This window comes from Heteronotia binoei, chromosome 2 (assembly GCF_032191835.1).
Source record: "Heteronotia binoei isolate CCM8104 ecotype False Entrance Well chromosome 2, APGP_CSIRO_Hbin_v1, whole genome shotgun sequence".
In the NCBI taxonomy this organism is placed as follows: Eukaryota; Metazoa; Chordata; class Lepidosauria; order Squamata; family Gekkonidae; genus Heteronotia; species Heteronotia binoei.
The window spans coordinates 11768070-11786551 of record NC_083224.1 but is presented as its reverse complement, the minus strand read 5'-3'; the positions used below and the strand labels follow the sequence as shown (position 1 = coordinate 11786551).

Genomic DNA, 18482 nt, shown 5'->3' with positions numbered 1-18482 from the left:
CGGATGAACCCCTGGATGGATATTCTGAAAGGGAACCCATCAAGGACCAGAGAGAAAGGACACGGCCCCTTCCTAGTGGGCTGGACGTTTGTAGAATCTCAAAGGTAACGTTGATGTCATCCTTCCGAATATTCGCAGGCAACGTTCCCTCTAAACTGCAGAACCTCGTGAGCAAGAATTCTACTTTGCGAGCTCCTGGGCCTTCAAGTTGGGAGCCATTGCACAAATGACTGAGCTCCGGGGCTGTTTTGCCCGAGCTAAGGCAACCCCGGGTGAGCAGGAGGCTCAAAATCTGGGCGCCAGCTCGCCCTAGCTCCGCTTCGAGGAAAACACCGCTTGCAGGCGTAATGAACGACAGACTTTTTCTTCTTTTTAAAGTCCAAATCGCTGCAATCTGGGGTGGGTTTTTTTTTTTTTTTTGCATTCTTTCCCTTAAGTCTTTCCCCATGAACCCCCTCCCCAATTTTCCCTGTATGAAACTTAATAACAAAAATTTATTAACAAACAGAAAGAAAGTCAAAATAGTAGGGGGGGGGGGGGGGGAACAGAGAGACAGGAGACTAAGCAAGCAGGGCGACGAGGTGGTGGTGGTGGGGGGGGTGTTCTTCAGCTCCATCCCCTAAAATGATCCAGGTTTTTTTGCATGTCTGCCCCCCCCCCCCCTGCGAACACGTACACAAACACACACCACGCACACGGTTACACACGTCCTCACCTGGAGGCGCATCCACGGGCAGCCCGGGGTTACTCCAAGAAGGGCCAGGATGCCCCACGGGAAAACTGCCCCTTTGCCCGCTGGATCCGATGCCAACTCTGCATCTGTGCCCCCCCTCCCACCCCCTTCTTCTTCGTATTATTCCTCCGCCAAGAAGCCCGGGAGAGTCCCACGAAAGCAGAAGAAAAGGGGGCAGATTTAATGCTTTGCAAAAAAAAGATGCAAGCTTCTTTTGCAGAAGCAAAGGGGTCAGATTTAAATGTTTGCAGAAAAGATGCAAGCTTCTTTTGCAGAAGCAAAGGGGGCAGATTTAAATGTTTGCAAAAAAAGATGCAAGCTTCTTTTGCAGAAGGGGGGGCAGATTTAAGGTTTTGCAAAAAAAGATGCAAGCTTCTTTTTCAGAAGAAGAGCGGGCAGATTTAATGTTTTGCAAAAAAAAGATGCCAGCTTCTTTTGCAGAAGAAAAGCGGGCAGATTTAATGTTTTGCAAAAAAAAAAAAAAAAAATAGATGCAAGCTGCAATGGTCGCTCGGGAAGGCGAAGAGGCCAGCACCTACAAGCAAAGGACCAAAGCAGGGTTGGAGGGGAAACATCCAAAAAAAAGGGGGCTTCAGGCTTCTTCTCCTCCTTCCAGATCCCAAGCAGTCACCTTCCCCGCGCTTGTCAGTCTGTTTGTGTCTCTCTGCAGCTCCCTCGCCTCGGCTCTGGCTTTTTCTCTCTTCTTCTCTGCGCGGCTGCTGGTTCAGCAGGCAGAGACTCGAACACCCCCCCCCCCCCTTCGCCCCTCGGTTGCCTAGCATTCACCGGGCTCCCTTTCGCAACAATGTGCCAGTTCGAGAGGAAGAAGAAAAAAGAGGGGGAAATCTACTCTCTCCCCGCCCCAAGTCGAAGCTTTTGGGAACGGCTGGATCCTACTTCTCCGATGGTTTTTGCAAAAAAGCTGGACAATTGGAAAGGGGGGGGGGGTATTTCTGCTGCCCCCTCTGCTCGCTAGCTCCAAGCCAACTTGTTTTTCTAAGGTCACCCCTCGCTTGCCTTGAATCAGCCACACAATGTCCCCCCCCCTTCCTTCCTTCCCTCCCCTTTCTTCTTCTTCTTAAGGTGGGCTGGTGGAATTCGTTCCCTTCCTTCTTGCAAAAGACCTTTGCCTGTCTCTCTTGCGGTTCTTTCCTGCTGGGGTGGGGAGGGGGGGGACAAGCGCCTGTTTGCGTCTAATGCATCCGATGCTTTCCCGAGGGCTCCCTCTCTTCCCCTGAACGCCCCCCCCCCCGTAAATGCCTTCTCACCCCCCCCCTTCCAAAGCCTTCCCCAAGGAAAACACACGGATGCAAGAAAACTGATAAAAGCTTCCGTGCAATTTATCTCATTACATATACTTAACCCATTTTCATTTGATGCATTCTTGTGGGTTTTTCCCCAATGGCAGACTAGAATGCTGTTTATAAGGCATAGATTGATGTTGATAAGCAGATTGGGTGGACCGCAACTAGGATATACGTGTCCTTTTTGCGATTTACCTAGATTTGCAGAAACAACACCATTTGGCAGGGGACTTTATCACCTTTTAGGGCCATCCAGACCAAATGGCCAAGCCGCACTGTTTTACGTGACCATGTGATTGGTTAGTTTGCGGTCTCATTTGGAATGCTGTGTACAATTCTGGTCACCGCACCTCAAAAAAGGATATTATAGCATTGGAAAAAGCGCAGAAAAGGGCAACTAGAATGATTAAAGGTTTGGAACGTTTTCCCTATGAAGAAAGGCTAAAACGCTTGGGGTTCTTTAGCTTGGAGAAACGTCGACTGCGGGGTGACATGAGAGAGGTTTACAAGGTTATGCATGGGATGGAGAAAGCAGAGAAAGAAGTCCTTTTCTCCCTTTCTCACAATACAAGAACTCGTGGGCATTCAATGAAATTGCTGAGCAGTCAGGTTAAAACGGATAGAAGGAAGTACTTCTTCACCCAAAAGGTGATTAACATGTGGAATTCACTGCCACAGGAGGTGGTGGCGGCTACAAGCATAGCCAGCTTTAAGAGGGGACTGGATAAAAATATGGAGCAGAGGTCCATCAGTGGCTATTAGCCACAGTATCTCTCTCTCTCTCTCTCTCTCTCTCGGCTTGACTTCGCGAACGAAGATTTAAGAAAGGTTGCAGTAGTCCACGTCTGCTGCAGGCTCGCTGGTGGCTGACAAGACCCATGCGGGACAGGCAGGTCCGGCCACAGTGGCTGCAGGGAAAAGTCTGATTTGGGGTTGGTGCTGTAGCAGTGCGATATGTGTGTGTGTGTGCGCGTGTGTGTGTATGTATGTACACACACATATATTGGCCACTGTGTGACACAGAGTGCTGGACTGGATGGGCCATTGGCCTGATCCAACATGGCTTCTCTTATGTTATGCCCTCTTCATCAACAAACTGCATGTATTCCAGCCACAATACCTGATCCCCTTGTCGGATAAAGTGTGCTTAGGGAGCACACAAAAGCTGACGTTCTGAACAGAACTTGGTTGGTCTTAAAGGTGCCACTTGACTCCTGCTTTGTTCAACTGCTTCAGACCAACACGGCTGCCCGCCTCGATCTATGCAGTTTATGGGGGGAGGGGGAGGAAGGCTTTGGATGGGACGGGGGGGGGGGTAAAAGATTCAGGATGGAGGAGAGGAGGAAGTAGCAGTTAAATAGGTTATGGGGCGGGAAAGGGGGAGAGGGGGTGGGAGGAGAGGTATCCAGACAGAAAACAATCAGATCTGCCATTGAACGATGAGGCAAAAAGGGCAGGTTAGGTTGCCAGGGTTTTAGGGGAGTTTTTGGTAGCAGGAACTCCTTTGCATATTAGGCCACTCCCCTCTGATGTAGCCAGTCCACCTGGAGCTGACAGTAGGCCCTGTACTGAGAGCCCTGTAAGGAATTCTAGCAGGACCTCCTTTGCATATTAGGCCACACACCCCTGATACAGCCAATCCTCCTGGAGCTTCCAGTAGGCCCTGTACAAAGAGCCCTGTAAGGAATTCTAGCAGGACTTCCTTTGCCTATTAGGCCACACACCCCCTGATGTAGCCAATCCTCCTGGAGCTTCCAGTAGGCCATATACTTAGAGCCCTGTAAGCAGGGGTGGGATTCTAGCAGGACCTCTTTTGCCTATTAGGCCACACACCCCTGATGTAGCCAATCCTCCTGGAGCTTCCAGCAGGCCCTGTACAAAGAGCCCTGTAAGGAATTCTAGCAGGATCTCCTTTGCATATTAGGCCACACAACCCTGATGTAGCCAGTCCTCCTAGAGCTTACAGTAGGCCCTGTACGAAGAGCCCTGTAAGGAATTCTAGCAGGACCTCCTTTGCCTATTAGGCCACACCCCCCTGATGTAGCCAATCCTCCTGGAGCTTCCAGTAGGCCCTGTACTGAGAACCCTGTAAGGAATTCTAGCAGGACCTCCTTTGCATATTAGGCTGCACCCCCCTGATGTAGCCAATCCTCCTGGAGCTGACAGTAGGCCCTGTACTGAGAGCCCTGTAAGCTCTTGGAGGATTGGCTTCACCTGGGGTGTGTGGCCTAATATGCAACGAGCTCCTGCTACAAAATGAGCCCTGATTGATCAGTGCTGGAGTTTGGGGCCCTGGTAAGTCCTTGTCCCTCACAGGAAAGGAAAGGTCCCCTGTGCAAGCACCAGTACCAGTAATTCCCGACTCTGGGGTGACATTGCTTTCATAACGTTTTCACGGCAGACTTTTTACGGGGTGGTTTGCCATGGCCTTCCTGGGGACTCATTTGACTGACCTCAGAAGGAGGGAAGGCTGAGTCAACCTTGAGCCGGCTACCTGAAAACCCAGCTTCCGCCGAGGATCGAACTCAGGTCGTGAGCAGAGCTTACGACTGCAGTGCTGCAGCTTTAACACTCTGGAACACCCCTGCAAAGTAGGCTAGGCTGAAGCATAGTGAATGGACCGGAGACACCAAGGGAGTTCTGTGGCAACCTGAGAGACTGAAATGTGGGTTTCTCCAGCCCTGGTTTTACCGCTACGGCAATTTGGCCCCCAGCGAATGCTCCCACGAAGCTGTGGAGTCTTGTGAGCAAAGATTCTACTTGGTGAGCGACTGGAATTCAGGTGGTGAGCTGCTGCATCAATTAGTTGGCCCTGGCGCCGTCTTTCCTGAGCGAAGACCAAAATGGGTCAGCCGGAGGCTAAAAAACCGTGAGCGAGCTCACGCTGACTCGGCTTAGAGGGAATGCTACTTCCAACAGCTGTTCTCATATTAAAAAGAAGCAGTGGGGATGCCTGGAATACACAAACAGGGAAGACAATAGGGCAGAGTAGGTTTTTAGGGAGAATCAAGTTTAGGGAGTCAGATCAAGTTGCGAAGTTATAAGAACATAAGAGAAGCCATGTTGGATCAGGCCAATGACCCATCCAGTCTAACACTCTGTGTCACATAAGAACATAAGAGAAGCCCTGTTGGATCAGGCCAATGGCCCATCCAGTCCAACACTCTGTGTCACACAATGGCCAAAAAACCCAGGTGCCCTCAGGAGGTCCATCAGTGGGGGCAGGACACTAGAAACCCTCCCACTGTTGCCCCTCCCAAGCACCAAGAATACAGAGCATCACTGCCCCAGACAGAGAGTTCCATCAATATGCTGTGACTAATAGCTCCTAATGGACCTCTGCTCCATATAAGAACATAAGAGAAGCCGTGTTGGATCAGGCCAGTGGCCCCTCCAGTCCAACACTCTGTGTCACAGAAGAACATAAGAGAAGCCCTGTTGGATCAGGCCAGTGGCCCCTCCAGTCCAACACTCTGTGTCACAAAAGAACATAAGAGAAGCCCTGTTGGATCAGGCCAGTGGCCCCTCCAGTCCAACACTCTGTGTCACAGAAGAACATAAGAGAAGCCCTGTTGGATCAGGCCAGTGGCCCCTCCAGTCCAACACTCTGTGTCACAGAAGAACATAAGAGAAGCCATGTTGGATCAGGCCAATGGCCCCTCCAGTCCAACATTCTGTGTCACATAAGAACATAAGAGAAGCCCTGTTGGATCAGGCCAGTGACCCATCCAGTCCAACACTCTTTGTCACATAAGAACATAAGAGAAGCCCTGTTGGATCAGACCAGTGGCCCCTCCAGTCCAACACTCTGTGTCACATAAGAACATAAGAGAAGCCCTGTTGGATCAGGCCAATGGCCCATCCAGTCCAACACTCTGTGTCACATAAGAACATAACGGAAGCCATGTTGGATCAGGCCAATGGCCCATCCAGTCCAACACTGTGTCACACAGTAGCCAAAAAACCCAGGTGCCGTCAGGAGGTCCACCAGTGGGACCAGGACACCAGAAGCTCTCACCTTGTTGCCCCTCCCAAAGCACCAAGAATACAGAGCATCACTGCCCCACAAATAAGAACATAACAGAAGCCCTGTTGGATCAGGCCAATGGCCCATCCAGTCCAACACTCTGTGTCACATAAGAACATAAGAGAAGCCATGTTGGATCAGGCCAGTGGCCCATCCAGTCCGACACTCTTTGTCACATAAGAATATAAGAGAAGCCCTGCTGGATCAGGCCAATGGCCCCTCCAGTCCAACACTTTGTGTCACATAAGAACATAAAAGAAGCCCTGTTGGATCAGGCCAGTGGCCCATCCAGTCCAACACTCTTTGTCACATAAGAACATAAGAGAAGCCCTGTTGGATCAGACCAGTGGCCCCTCCAGTCCAACACTCTGTGTCACATAAGAGAAGCCCTGTTGGATCAGGCCAATGGCCCATCCAGTCCAACACTCTGTGTCACACAATGGCCAAAAAACCCAGGTGCCCTCAGGAGGTCCATCAGTGGTGGCAGGACACTAGAAACCCTCCCACTGTTGCCCCTCCCAAGCACCAAGAATACAGAGCATCACTGCCCCAGACAGAGAGTTCCATCAATATGCTGTGACTAATAGCTCCTAATGGACCTCTGCTCCATATAAGAACATAAGAGAAGCCCTGTTGGATCAGGCCAATGGCCCATCCAGTCCAACACTCTGTGTCCAACATCCAGTCCAACACTCTGTGTCACACAGTGGCCAAAACCCAGGGGCCATCAGGAGGTCCACCAGTGGGGCCAGGACACTAGAAGCCCTCCCACTGTGCCTCCCTCCAAGCACCAAGAATACAGAGCATCACTGCCCCAGACAGAGAGTTCCAACAATACCCCTGTGGCTACTAGCCGCTGATGGACCTCTGCTCCATATAAGAACATAAGAGAAGCCCTGTTGGATCAGGCCAATGGCCCATCCAATCCAAGATTCTGTCACACAGTGGCCAAAAACCCAGGTGCCATCAGGAGGTCCACTAGCAGGGCCAGAACTTCAGAAGCCCTCCCACTCTTGCCCCCCAAGCACCAAGACTACAGAGCATCACTGCCCTAGAAATAAGAACATAACAGAAGCCACGTTGGATCAGGCCAATGGCCCATCCAGTCCAACACTCTGTGTCACAGAAGAACATAACAGAAGCCCTGTTGGATCAGGCCAATGGCCCTTCTAGTCCAACATTCTGTGTCACAGAAGAACATAAGAGAAGCCTTGTTGGATCAGGCCAGTGGCCCCTCCAGGCCAACACTCTGTGTCACAGAAGAACATAAGAGAAGCCTTGTTGGATCAGGCCAGTGGCCCCTCCAGTCCAACATTCTGTGTCACAGAAGAACATAAGAGAAGCCCTGTTGGATCAGGCCAGTGGCCCATCCAATCCAACATTCTGTGTCACATAAGAACATAAGAGAAGCCCTGTTGGATCAGGCCAGTGGCCCATCCAGTCCAACACTCTGTGTCACAGAAGAACATAAGAGAAGCCTTGTTGGATCAGGCCAGTGGCCCCTCCAGTCCAACATTCTGTGTCACAGAAGAACATAACAGAAGCCCTGTTGGATCAGGCCAATGGCCCTTCTAGTCCAACATTCTGTGTCACATAAGAACATAAGAGAAGCCCTGTTGGATCAGGCCAATGGCCCATCCAGTCCAACACTCTGTGTCACACAATGGCCAAAAAACCCAGGTGCCCTCAGGAGGTCCATCAGTGGTGGCAGGACACTAGAAACCCTCCCGCTGTTGCCCCTCCCAAGCACCAAGAATACAGAGCATCACTGCCCCAGACAGAGAGTTCCATCAATATGCTGTGACTAATAGCTCCTAATGGACCTCTGCTCCATATAAGAACATAAGAGAAGCCCTGTTGGATCAGGCCAATGGCCCATCCAGTCCAACACTCTGTATCCAACATCCAGTCCAACACTCTGTGTCACACAGTGGCCAAAACCCAGGGGCCATCAGGAGGTCCACCAGTGGGGCCAGGACACTAGAAGCCCTCCCACTGTGCCTCCCTCCAAGCACCAAGAATACAGAGCATCACTGCCCCAGACAGAGAGTTCCAACAATACCCTGTGGCTACTAGCCGCTGATGGACCTCTGCTCCATATAAGAACATAAGAGAAGCCCTGTTGGATCAGGCCAATGGCCCATCCAATCCAAGATTCTGTCACACAGTGGCCAAAAACCCAGGTGCCATCAGGAGGTCCACTAGCAGGGCCAGAACTTCAGAAGCCCTCCCACTCTTGCCCCCCAAGCACCAAGACTACAGAGCATCACTACCCTAGAAATAAGAACATAACAGAAGCCACGTTGGATCAGGCCAATGGCCCATCCAGTCCAACACTCTGTGTCACAGAAGAACATAACAGAAGCCCTGTTGGATCAGGCCAATGGCCCTTCTAGTCCAACATTCTGTGTCACAGAAGAACATAAGAGAAGCCTTGTTGGATCAGGCCAGTGGCCCCTCCAGGCCAACACTCTGTGTCACAGAAGAACATAAGAGAAGCCTTGTTGGATCAGGCCAGTGGCCCCTCCAGTCCAACATTCTGTGTCACAGAAGAACATAAGAGAAGCCCTGTTGGATCAGGCCAGTGGCCCATCCAATCCAACATTCTGTGTCACATAAGAACATAAGAGAAGCCCTGTTGGATCAGGCCAGTGGCCCATCCAGTCCAACACTCTGTGTCACAGAAGAACATAAGAGAAGCCTTGTTGGATCAGGCCAGTGGCCCCTCCAGTCCAACATTCTGTGTCACAGAAGAACATAACAGAAGCCCTGTTGGATCAGGCCAATGGCCCTTCTAGTCCAACATTCTGTGTCACATAAGAACATAAGAGAAGCCCTGTTGGATCAGGCCAATGGCCCATCCAGTCCAACACTCTGTGTCACACAATGGCCAAAAAACCCAGGTGCCCTCAGGAGGTCCATCAGTGGGGGCAGGACACTAGAAACCCTCCCACTGTTGCCCCTCCCAAGCACCAAGAATACAGAGCATCACTGCCCCAGACAGAGAGTTCCAACAATACCCTGTGGCTACTAGCCGCTGATGGACCTCTGCTCCATATAAGAACATAAGAGAAGCCATGTTGGATCAGGCCAATGGCCCTTCCAGTCCAACATTCTGTGTCACAGATGAACATAAGAGAAGCCTTGTTGGATCAGGCCAATGGCCCTTCCAGTCCAACATTCTGTGTCACAGAAGAACATAAGAGAAGCCCTGTTGGATCAGGCCAGTGGCCCCTCCAGTCCAACACTCTGTGTCACAGAAGAACATAAGAGAAGCCTTGTTGGATCAGGCCAGTGGCCCCTCCAGTCCAACATTCTGTGTCACAGAAGAACATAAGAGAAGCCCTGTTGGATCAGGCCAGTGGCCCATCCAATCCAACATTCTGTGTCACATAAGAACATAAGAGAAGCCCTGTTGGATCAGGCCAGTGGCCCCTCCAGTCCAACACTCTGTGTCACAGAAGAACATAAGAGAAGCCCTGTTGGATCAGGCCAGTGGCCCATCCAATCCAACATTCTGTGTCACATAAGAACATAAGAGAAGCCCTGTTGAATCAGGCCAGTGGCCCCTCCAGTCCAACACTCTGTGTCACAGAAGAACATAAGAGAAGCCCTGTTGGATCAGGCCAGTGGCCCATCCAATCCAAGATTCTGTCACACAGTGGCCAAAAACCCAGGTGCCATCAGGAGGTCCACTAGCAGGGCCAGAACTTCAGAAGCCCTCCCACTCTTGCCCCCAAGCACCAAGACTACAGAGCATCACTGCCCTAGAAATAAGAACATAACAGAAGCCACGTTGGATCAGGCCAGTGGTCCATCCAGTCCAACACTCTGTGTCACATAAGAACATAACAGAAGCCATGTTGGATCAGGCCAATGGCCCATCCAGTCCAACACTCTGTGTCACATAAGAACATAACAGAAGCCACGTTGGATCAGGCCAGTGGTCCATCCAGTCCAACACTCTGTGTCACATAAGAACATAACAGAAGCCACGTTGGATCAGGCCAGTGGTCCATCCAGTCCAACACTCTGTGTCACATAAGAACATAACAGAAGCCATGTTGGATCAGGCCAATGGCCCATCCAGTCTAACATTCTGTCACACAGTGGCCAAAAACCCAGGTGCCATCAGGAGGTCCACCAGCAGGGCCAGAACTCCAGAATCCTCCCACTGTTGCCCTCCAAGCAGTACTGCAGCCGGAGCCCTCTGCACACGACCTGAGTTCGATCCCAGCAGAAGCTGGTTTTTCAGGTAGCTGGCTGGAGGTTGACTCAACCTTCCCTCCTTCCGAGGTCGGTACGATGAATCCCCAGCCTTGCTGGGGGGAAAGTATAGATGACTGGGGAAGGCAGTGGCAAACCACCCTGTAAAAAGTCTGCCATGAAAACATTGTGAAAGCAACGTCACCCCAGAGTTGAAAAACGACTGGTGCTTGCATAGGGGACTTCACCTTTACCTTTTAAATGATTACACGTTCCCTAGGTTTAAAAAGCCGTGTTTCGGTTATAAACCTTTGTCTTGATCAATTCACTTCGTATTATCTGGAACCAATGCTCACAACAATATACAGGCGACTAGTCAGTTTCTTTATCTGGCATTAGCAGTTCCATCAGGAGAGTCATCCATCAGGAGAGGTCAAAGTGCACCCACTAGGACTTTGCACTCTGTGGAGTCTTGACTCTACATCAGGGGTGGGGAACCTCTGTTCCGAGGGCCGTATACGGCCCTCGAGGTTATTTGGTGTGGTCCTCTCACAGCAGCTGCCCTTTCTAGGACAACCTCTGCCAGAGCTCTGGCTGACCGAAGGCCATGCTGGCAGGTGCAAGTGGAGGAGTGGGGAATCAAACCCAGTTCTCCCAGATAAGAATCCACACACTTAACCACTACACCAAACTGGCTCTGCGGGTATCTGGGGCTCTGGGAGGGGGGCTGTTTTTTGAGGTAGAGACCACATTTTCAGTATAGCATCCAGTGCCTCTCCCCAAAATACACCCCAGGTTTCAAAACGATTGGACCGGGGGGTCCAATTCTATGAGCTCCAAAAGAAGGTGCCTCTATCCTTCATTATTCCCTATGGAAGGAAGGTATATAAAAGGTGGGCGGTCCCTTTAAATGTGATGGCCAGAATTCCCTTGGAGTTAAATCATGCTTTTCGCACCCTTGCTCCTGGCTCCACCCCCAATGTCTCCTGGCTCCACCCCCAAAGTCCCCAGATATTTCTTGAATTGGACTTGGCAACCCTACATTTAAAGGGGCCGCACACGTTTTAAATGCCTTTCCTCCACTGGAAATAATGAAGGATAGGGGCACCTTGTTTGGGGGCTCCTAGAATGGGACCCGCCTGGTCCAATCCTTTTGAAACTTGGAGGGTATTTTGGGGACAGGCACCGGATGCTATGCTGAAAATTTGGTGCCTCTACCTCAAAAACACAGCCTCCCCCCCCCCACCAACCCGATACCTGCAGATCAATTCTCCCTTATACCCTATGGGAATCGGTCTCCATAGGGAATAATGGAGTGCCCAGCAGACATTTCCCTCCCCCCCCTCGCTTTCAGATGACCCTGAAGCGGTGGGGGGGGCCCTCCAAACTGGGGTATCCCCTGCCTCCACCTGGGGATTGTCAACCCTTCCCCATTGGCCATCTCTAAAAGGCATCTTTGTCCCAAAGACGGCCTCCCACCCTTCTCTTTTCACCCACGGGTGGGCAAGAAACAGCTCGAAGGCTCGGTTTTGAGTGGCAGAAACAGGCCCGAGGGGAAAGAGTCAAACGAGCCCCGTTCTCCGCAGCTGCCCTCGTCAAATTTGCAGCCCCGCTTTTTTCCCACAGGTACGTTTCTGATTTTCGGGAGGGGGAAAAAGCCATCAAGAGACGGACTGTGGCATCTCTCGGAATCTCATCTAGTTCAGCTGAGGGCTCCTGCTCTCCATCCATCAGCGTGGCACTTTACGCCGGCTTGGCGTATGATTTATAGCTCTAAACTCTGGATACTCACTGCAAGGCGAGAGTTATTGCTTAGCCGAGGCAGTGGCTTCAGTGCCACGAAAACACCGCCCCTCCCTGTTCTCCTTCTTGAGCTCCCCCCACGTTTGGCTTCCGACTTCCCTATCCCCTAAGAAGCACAAGCAAAGCCGACCTTAGACCATCTGGCACGCTATGAAAGGCGAACGTCTGGTGCCCCCGCTGCACTGATAGCGTCGCCGAGTCACATGGGGGGCACCCAATGTGGCACCCCCAGAAGGCTGGCGCCCTAGGCAATCGCCTAGTTTGCCCAGTGGCAGGGCCAGCCCTGAGCACAAGGCTGCAATGAGGGTAAAGCCAGGCCTTTTTTGCAGCAGCAGGAACTCCTTTGCATATTAGGCCACACACCCCTGATGTACATATGAACATATGAAGCTGCCTTATACTGAACCAGACCCTGGGTCCATCAAAGTCAGTATTGTCTTCTCAGACTGGCAGCGGCTCTCCAGGGTCTCCAGCTGAGGTTTTTCACACCTATTTGCCTGGCCCCTTTTTTGGAGATGCCGGGGATTAGAACCTGGGACCTTCTGCTTCCCAAGCAGATGCTCTACCACTGAGCCACCGTCCCTCCCCAAATCCCAATCCCCCTGGAGCTCGCAGTAGGCCCTATACTAAGCAGCTCTTGGACTTGGGGGACTGGCTACATCAGGGATGTGTTGCAGGGCTTTTTCTGTAGCAGGAACTCATATGCATATTAGGCCACACACCCCTGATGTAGCCAATCCCCCTGGAGCTTGCAGTAGGCTCTGTACGAAGAGCCCTGTAAGCTCTTGGAGGAGTGGCTACATCATGGGGTGTGGCCTAATATGTAAAGGAGCTCCTGCTACCAAAAAAAGGGCCTTGTTAGATCCAAATTCTACAGAGCCTCTGAGGCTCCTTCTATGCGGCTTTGGCGTCCCCCTTCATAGGTAGCTCTCAATCTAGTCTTTCTTATCCTGGCAACATAAAACAACTTTAAGAACATAAGAAGAGCTCTTCTGAATCAGACCAAGAGTCCAGCTAGTCCAGCATCCTCTCTCACACAGTGACCAACTTGTTCCTTTAGAAGGCCAATAAGAGGCTGAGGCCTTCATAAGAACATCAGAAGAGCCCTGCTGGATCAGACCATCTAGTAGGGTTGCCAAGTCCAATTCAAGAAATATCTGGGGAAATATCTGGGGACTTTGGGGGTGGAGCCAGGAGACTTTGGGGGTGGATCCAGGAGACATTAGGGGTGGAGCCAGAAGACTTTGGGGGTGGAGCCAAGATCAAGGCTGTGACAAGCATCATTGAACTCCAAAGGGAGTTCTGGCCATCACATTTAAAGGGACGGCACACCTTTTCAATGCCTTCCTTCCATAGAAAATAATGAAGGATAGGGGCACCTTCTTTTGGGGCTCATAGAATTGGACCCCCAATCCTTTTGAAACTTGGGATGTATTTTGGGGAGAGGCACTAGATGCTATACTGAAAATTTGGCGCCTCTACCTCAAAAAACAGCCCCCCCCCAGAGCCCTCAATACCCACAGATCAATTCCCCATCATTCCCTATGGGAATCGTTCATGGAGGTGCATAATGGCTGTGGGGGTGGGGCTTCCCCCACCGGCCAGCTGGCTGGGGGAGGGGGGAAGCCTGTAAAACCGGGGGATCCCCCGCTGGGACCTGGGGATTGGGAAGCCTACAAAGCAAGCTGCGACGCAGAAGGGAGCGAGAGAGAGGGAGAAAGAAACAGATGACAGCCGGTTGCTTGAGGCCCTGATTAGGAGCCCTCCGGGGGCCTGATTTGGCCCCGGTTTGACACCCCAGGATTAACACTTGCATCATAAACTGAATTAAGCTCGAATTGGCTAAGTCCAAACACCCAAACCCACAAAGCTGCCTTTGACGACGAATCAGGTCACAGACCTCTCTCTCTCTCTCTCTCGTTCATTACCGGCAATTCCAGCTGGCAGAGGCTCTCTAGGATTTCTGGCAGGCGTGCAACTTTTCCCATTGTTTGCTGCCCAACAGCTTTCAGCCTGGGATTTCTTAGGGTAGCCAGCTCTGGGTGGGAAATACCTGGAGATTTTTTTGGGCGGTGGAGTCCAAAGAAGGCAGGGCTTGGGGAAGGGAGGGGTGTCAGCGGGGTTTAATGCCATAGCATCAGGGCTTTTTTTGGTAGCAGGAACGCTTTTGCAGATTAGGCCACACCCTCCTGATGTAGCCAGTCCTCCAAGAGCTGACAGGTCTCTTCTTACAGGGCCTACTGGAAACTCCAGGAGGATTGGCTACAGCAGGGAGGTGTGGCCTAATATGCAAAGGAGCTTACGGGGCTCTTCTTACAGGGCCTACTGGAAGCTCCAGGAGGATTGGCTACAGCAGGGAGGTGTGGCCTAATATGCAAAGGAGCTTACAGGGCTCTTCGTACAGGGCCTACTGGAAGCTCCAGGAGGATTGGCTACAGCAGGGAGGTGTGGCCTAATATGCAAAGGAGCTTACAGGGCTCTTCGTACAGGGCCTACTGTAAGCTCCAGGAGGATTGGCTACCTCAGCAGGGTGTGGCCTAATATGCAAAGGAGCTTACAGGGCTCTTCTTACAGGGCCTACTGTAAACTCCAGGAGGATTGGCTACATCAGGGGCAAGGGTTTTCTGCAGCAGGAATCCTTTGCATATTAGGCCACACCCTCCTGCTGTAGCCAGTCCTCCAAGAGCTGACAGGTCTCTTCTTATAGGGCCTACTGTGAACTCTGGGAAGATTGGCTACATCAGGGGCAAGGGTTTTTTGTAGCAGGAATTCCTTTGCATATTAGGCCACACCTTCCTGCTGTAGCCAATCTCCAAGAGGTTACTGGTGTCTTCTTACAGGGCCTACTGGAAACTCCAGGAGGATTGGCTCCATCAGGGGTGTGTGGCCTAATATGCAAAGGAGTTCCTGCTACAAAAAAAACCCCTGCCCCCGATGTAGCCAATCCTCCTGGAGCTTACAGTAGGCCCTGTAAGAAGAGCCTGTAAGCTCTTGGAGGATTGGCTCTGTGGAGAAACGCCATCTTAGTCAATGTTGGTGCTTCATTGGGAGGGATCATTAAACTCCTAAGCAGGCTTTGGCCTAGCCTCCCTCCAACCCCCCCTCCCTTCCAGAGCCAAACCAACAACTCTAGGGGGGAAAGTCTCCTAGAGAGGCAGGAAGTTCTTTGTTCTTTGTATTGGAGTTAGCAGGAAGAGAAGGCAGTTTGCAACTGGCGCTCAAGGGAGCATGTGGTGAGCATGGGGGCTCCTGCCTGTGAGGCCCCCAGGCAGTCAGGACCAAGTAAGTCATCACCCAAGGCGGGGCAAGTTTAGACCAGGGGACAGTAGGATGAGTTTATAACACCTTTCTTTTGTCATGCTGTTTGCTGTTTGCTGTGCGGGTGCTGTGCTGTGCTAACTTTTTATATGCAACTGTTTTTGTTTTGTTTTTCTTTCCCTTTCTTTTTCTCTGTAAATAAATATTTTTTCTGTTTTGAATGCTGGCAGTCAACCTCTGTACCACATAGATCCCCAACCGCCTTAGACCACGCTGCTTTATAAAGGGGGCCCCGGGGAAGGGGGAAGGCATGCAGTTGGATAAGGTGCCAATCCTCCAGGGGTGCCCCAAAGAAGTGCTGAGGTCTCTGTGAAACCCAAGGCCAGGTGGCAGAGGACCTTGAGGCCTGGCCTCAGAACTGGAGAGGGGGATTGGGAATCCTGTTCCTCTCAATCTGAACCCCTAGACTGAGCAGGTGGTGGCAGCGAGCCCAGTGGCAGGAGGAGAAATAGCTCCCTCCAGGAGTTGGCGACTCAATAGGGAGTTGACGGGACCGAATCTGAAGGCAGAATCGGGCCGGTTCCGTCACAGGCTCCATCAGGGGTGTGTGGCCTAATATGCAAAGGAGCTCCTGCTACAAAAAAAAAGCCCTGGATAGCATCCGACCCTCCAAGAGCAATCGTTTTCTCCAGGAGAACCGATTATTTTATTTTTATCAAATTTATATTCTACCCTTCCCAGACGGGCTCAGGGCGGCTAACAAAAGTTAAAAGCGACATCAAATATTAAAAACAGAATATAGAATAATATCATTTCCATACATTTTCGGTCATTCAAAATCCAAAGCCCCATGTCGATTTTCTATTTTTTTCTGATGTTCTGGTTTCAATTATATTGGTTCAGTGAGATTGTCGGCGCTGTGGAATAATAGTCACTAAGAATCATAGAATCCTAGAGTTGGAAGGGACCTCCAGGGTCATCTAGTCCAACCCCCTCACAATGCAGGAAACTCATAAAGACCTCCCCCTAAATTCACATGTTGAGCCGGAAACTCTTTTGATTTAATTTCAACCCATTGGTTCTGGTCCTGCCTTCTGGGGCCACAGAAAACAATTCCACACCATCCTCTACATGACAGCCCTTCAGGTACTTGAAGATGGTGATCATATCACTTCTCAGCCACCTCCTGTCCAGGCTAAACAGGCCCAGCTCCTTCAACCTTTAATAGAATCCTAGAGTTGGAAGGGACCTCCAGGGTCATCTAGTCCAACCCCCTGCACAATGCAGGAAACTCACAAACACCTCCCCCTAAATTCACAGGATCCTCATTGCTGTCAGATGGCCATCTAGCCTCTCTTGAAAAACTGCCAAGGAAGGAGAGCCCACCACCTCCCGAGGAGGAAGCCTGTTCAATTGAGGAACCGCTCTGACGGTCAGGAAGTTCTTCCTCATGTTGAGCCAGAAACTCTTTAGATTTAATTTCAATCCATTGGTTCTGGTCCTGCCTTCCGGGGCCACAAAAACAATTCCACACCATCCTCTAGATGACAGCCCTTCAAGTGCTTGAAGATGGTGATCCTATCACCTCTCAGCTGTCTCCTCTCCAGGCTAAACATCCCCGGCTCCTTCAACCTTTCCTCATAGGACTTGGTCTGTCTCAAAACCCCTCACCATCTTCGTCGCCCTCCTCTGGACCCGTTCCAGTTTGTCTATATCCTTCTTAAAATGTGGGGCCCAAAACTGAACACAAGACTCCAGGAGAGGTCTTACCAGAGCAGAGTAAACCGATACCATCACTTCATGTGATCTAGACACAAGACTTCTGTTGATACAGCCCAAAATTGCATTTGCCTTTTTAGCCACCGCATCACACTGTTGGCTCATGTTCAGCGTATGGTCCACTAAGACTACCGCTAAGACAAGTCTCCCCCATCCTATAATCATGCATCCTATCATCTGCCATTGTCAAATCTCAGGAGAGATTTCGCTGCAGAGCTCTCCCCCTATGTAGAGCACTGGAATTTAGCCCTTTGGTTATACAAGCTCAACAGGCTCTCTCTTTCTTGACTGTCATGTTATTGTTCCCTGTAGCGATTGAGGAAAGGGAAGGAAAGGTCCCCTGTGCAAGCACCAGTCATTTCCGACTCTGGGATGACGTTGCTTTCACCACGTTTCCACGGCAGACTTTTTACAGGGTGGTTTGCCATTGCCTTCCCCAGTCATCTACGCTCCCCCCCCCCTCCAGCAAGCTGCGTACCCATTTTACTGACCTTGGAAGGCTGAGTCAACCTCAAGCCAGCTACCTGAAAACCCAGCTTCCACCGGGGATCAAACTCAGGTCGTGAGCAGAGCTGAGGACTGCAGCTTTAACACTCTGTGCCACGGGGCTCTTCTGTAGTGATTACGACGTGGCTAATGGCATCGGGACATTGGACTTTCATAAAACCCGTTTCATTATAGTGCTACGCAGTTGGAATTTCTTCTTGGGCTCTAAGGCAGCTCGCTGTTCTTCAGAAACAGGAGTGCTGGCCTTCAACGACCTTCAGTCTAGGGCTACAGTTGAGAGCCAGTTTGGTGTAGTGGTGAAGTGTGCGGACTCTTCTCTGGGAGAACTGGGTTTGATTCCCCACTCCTCCACTTGCACCTGCTGGAATGGCCTTGGGTCAGCCAGAGCTCTCTTATCTGGGAGAACCGGGTTTGATTCCCCACTCCTCCCCTTGCACCTGCTGGAAAGGCCTTGGGTCAGCCATAGCTCTCTTATCTGGGAGAACCGGGTTTGATTCCCTATTCCTTCCCTTGCACCTGGTGGCATGGCCTCGGGTCAGCCAGAGCTCTCTTATCTGGGAGAACCGGGTTTGATTCCCCACTCCTCCACTTGCACCTGCTGGAATGGCCTTGGGTCAGCCACAGCTCTGGCAGAGGTTGTCCTTGAAAGGGCAGCTGCTGTGAGAGCCCTCTCAGCCCCGCCCCCCTCACAGGGTGTCTCTTGTGGGGGAGGAAGGGAAAGGAGATTGTGATCCGCTCTGAGACTCTAAGAATAAGGCAGGATATAAATCCAATAGCATCTTCTTCTCCTCCTCTTCTTCTCCTTCTCCTTCTCCTCCTCTTCCTCTTCTCCTCTTCCTCTTCTCCTTCTTCTTTTTCTCCTCTT

The 18482-nt window shown here is 51.2% G+C and overlaps 1 protein-coding gene across 1 annotated transcript in view; it reads right to left on the bottom strand.

Moving 5' to 3' along the window:
• Positions 1-18482, bottom strand: part of LOC132590741 (tyrosine-protein phosphatase non-receptor type substrate 1-like) — a 379499-nt gene that overhangs the window by 231933 nt on the left and 129084 nt on the right. The gene's annotated exons all lie outside the window — the stretch shown is intronic.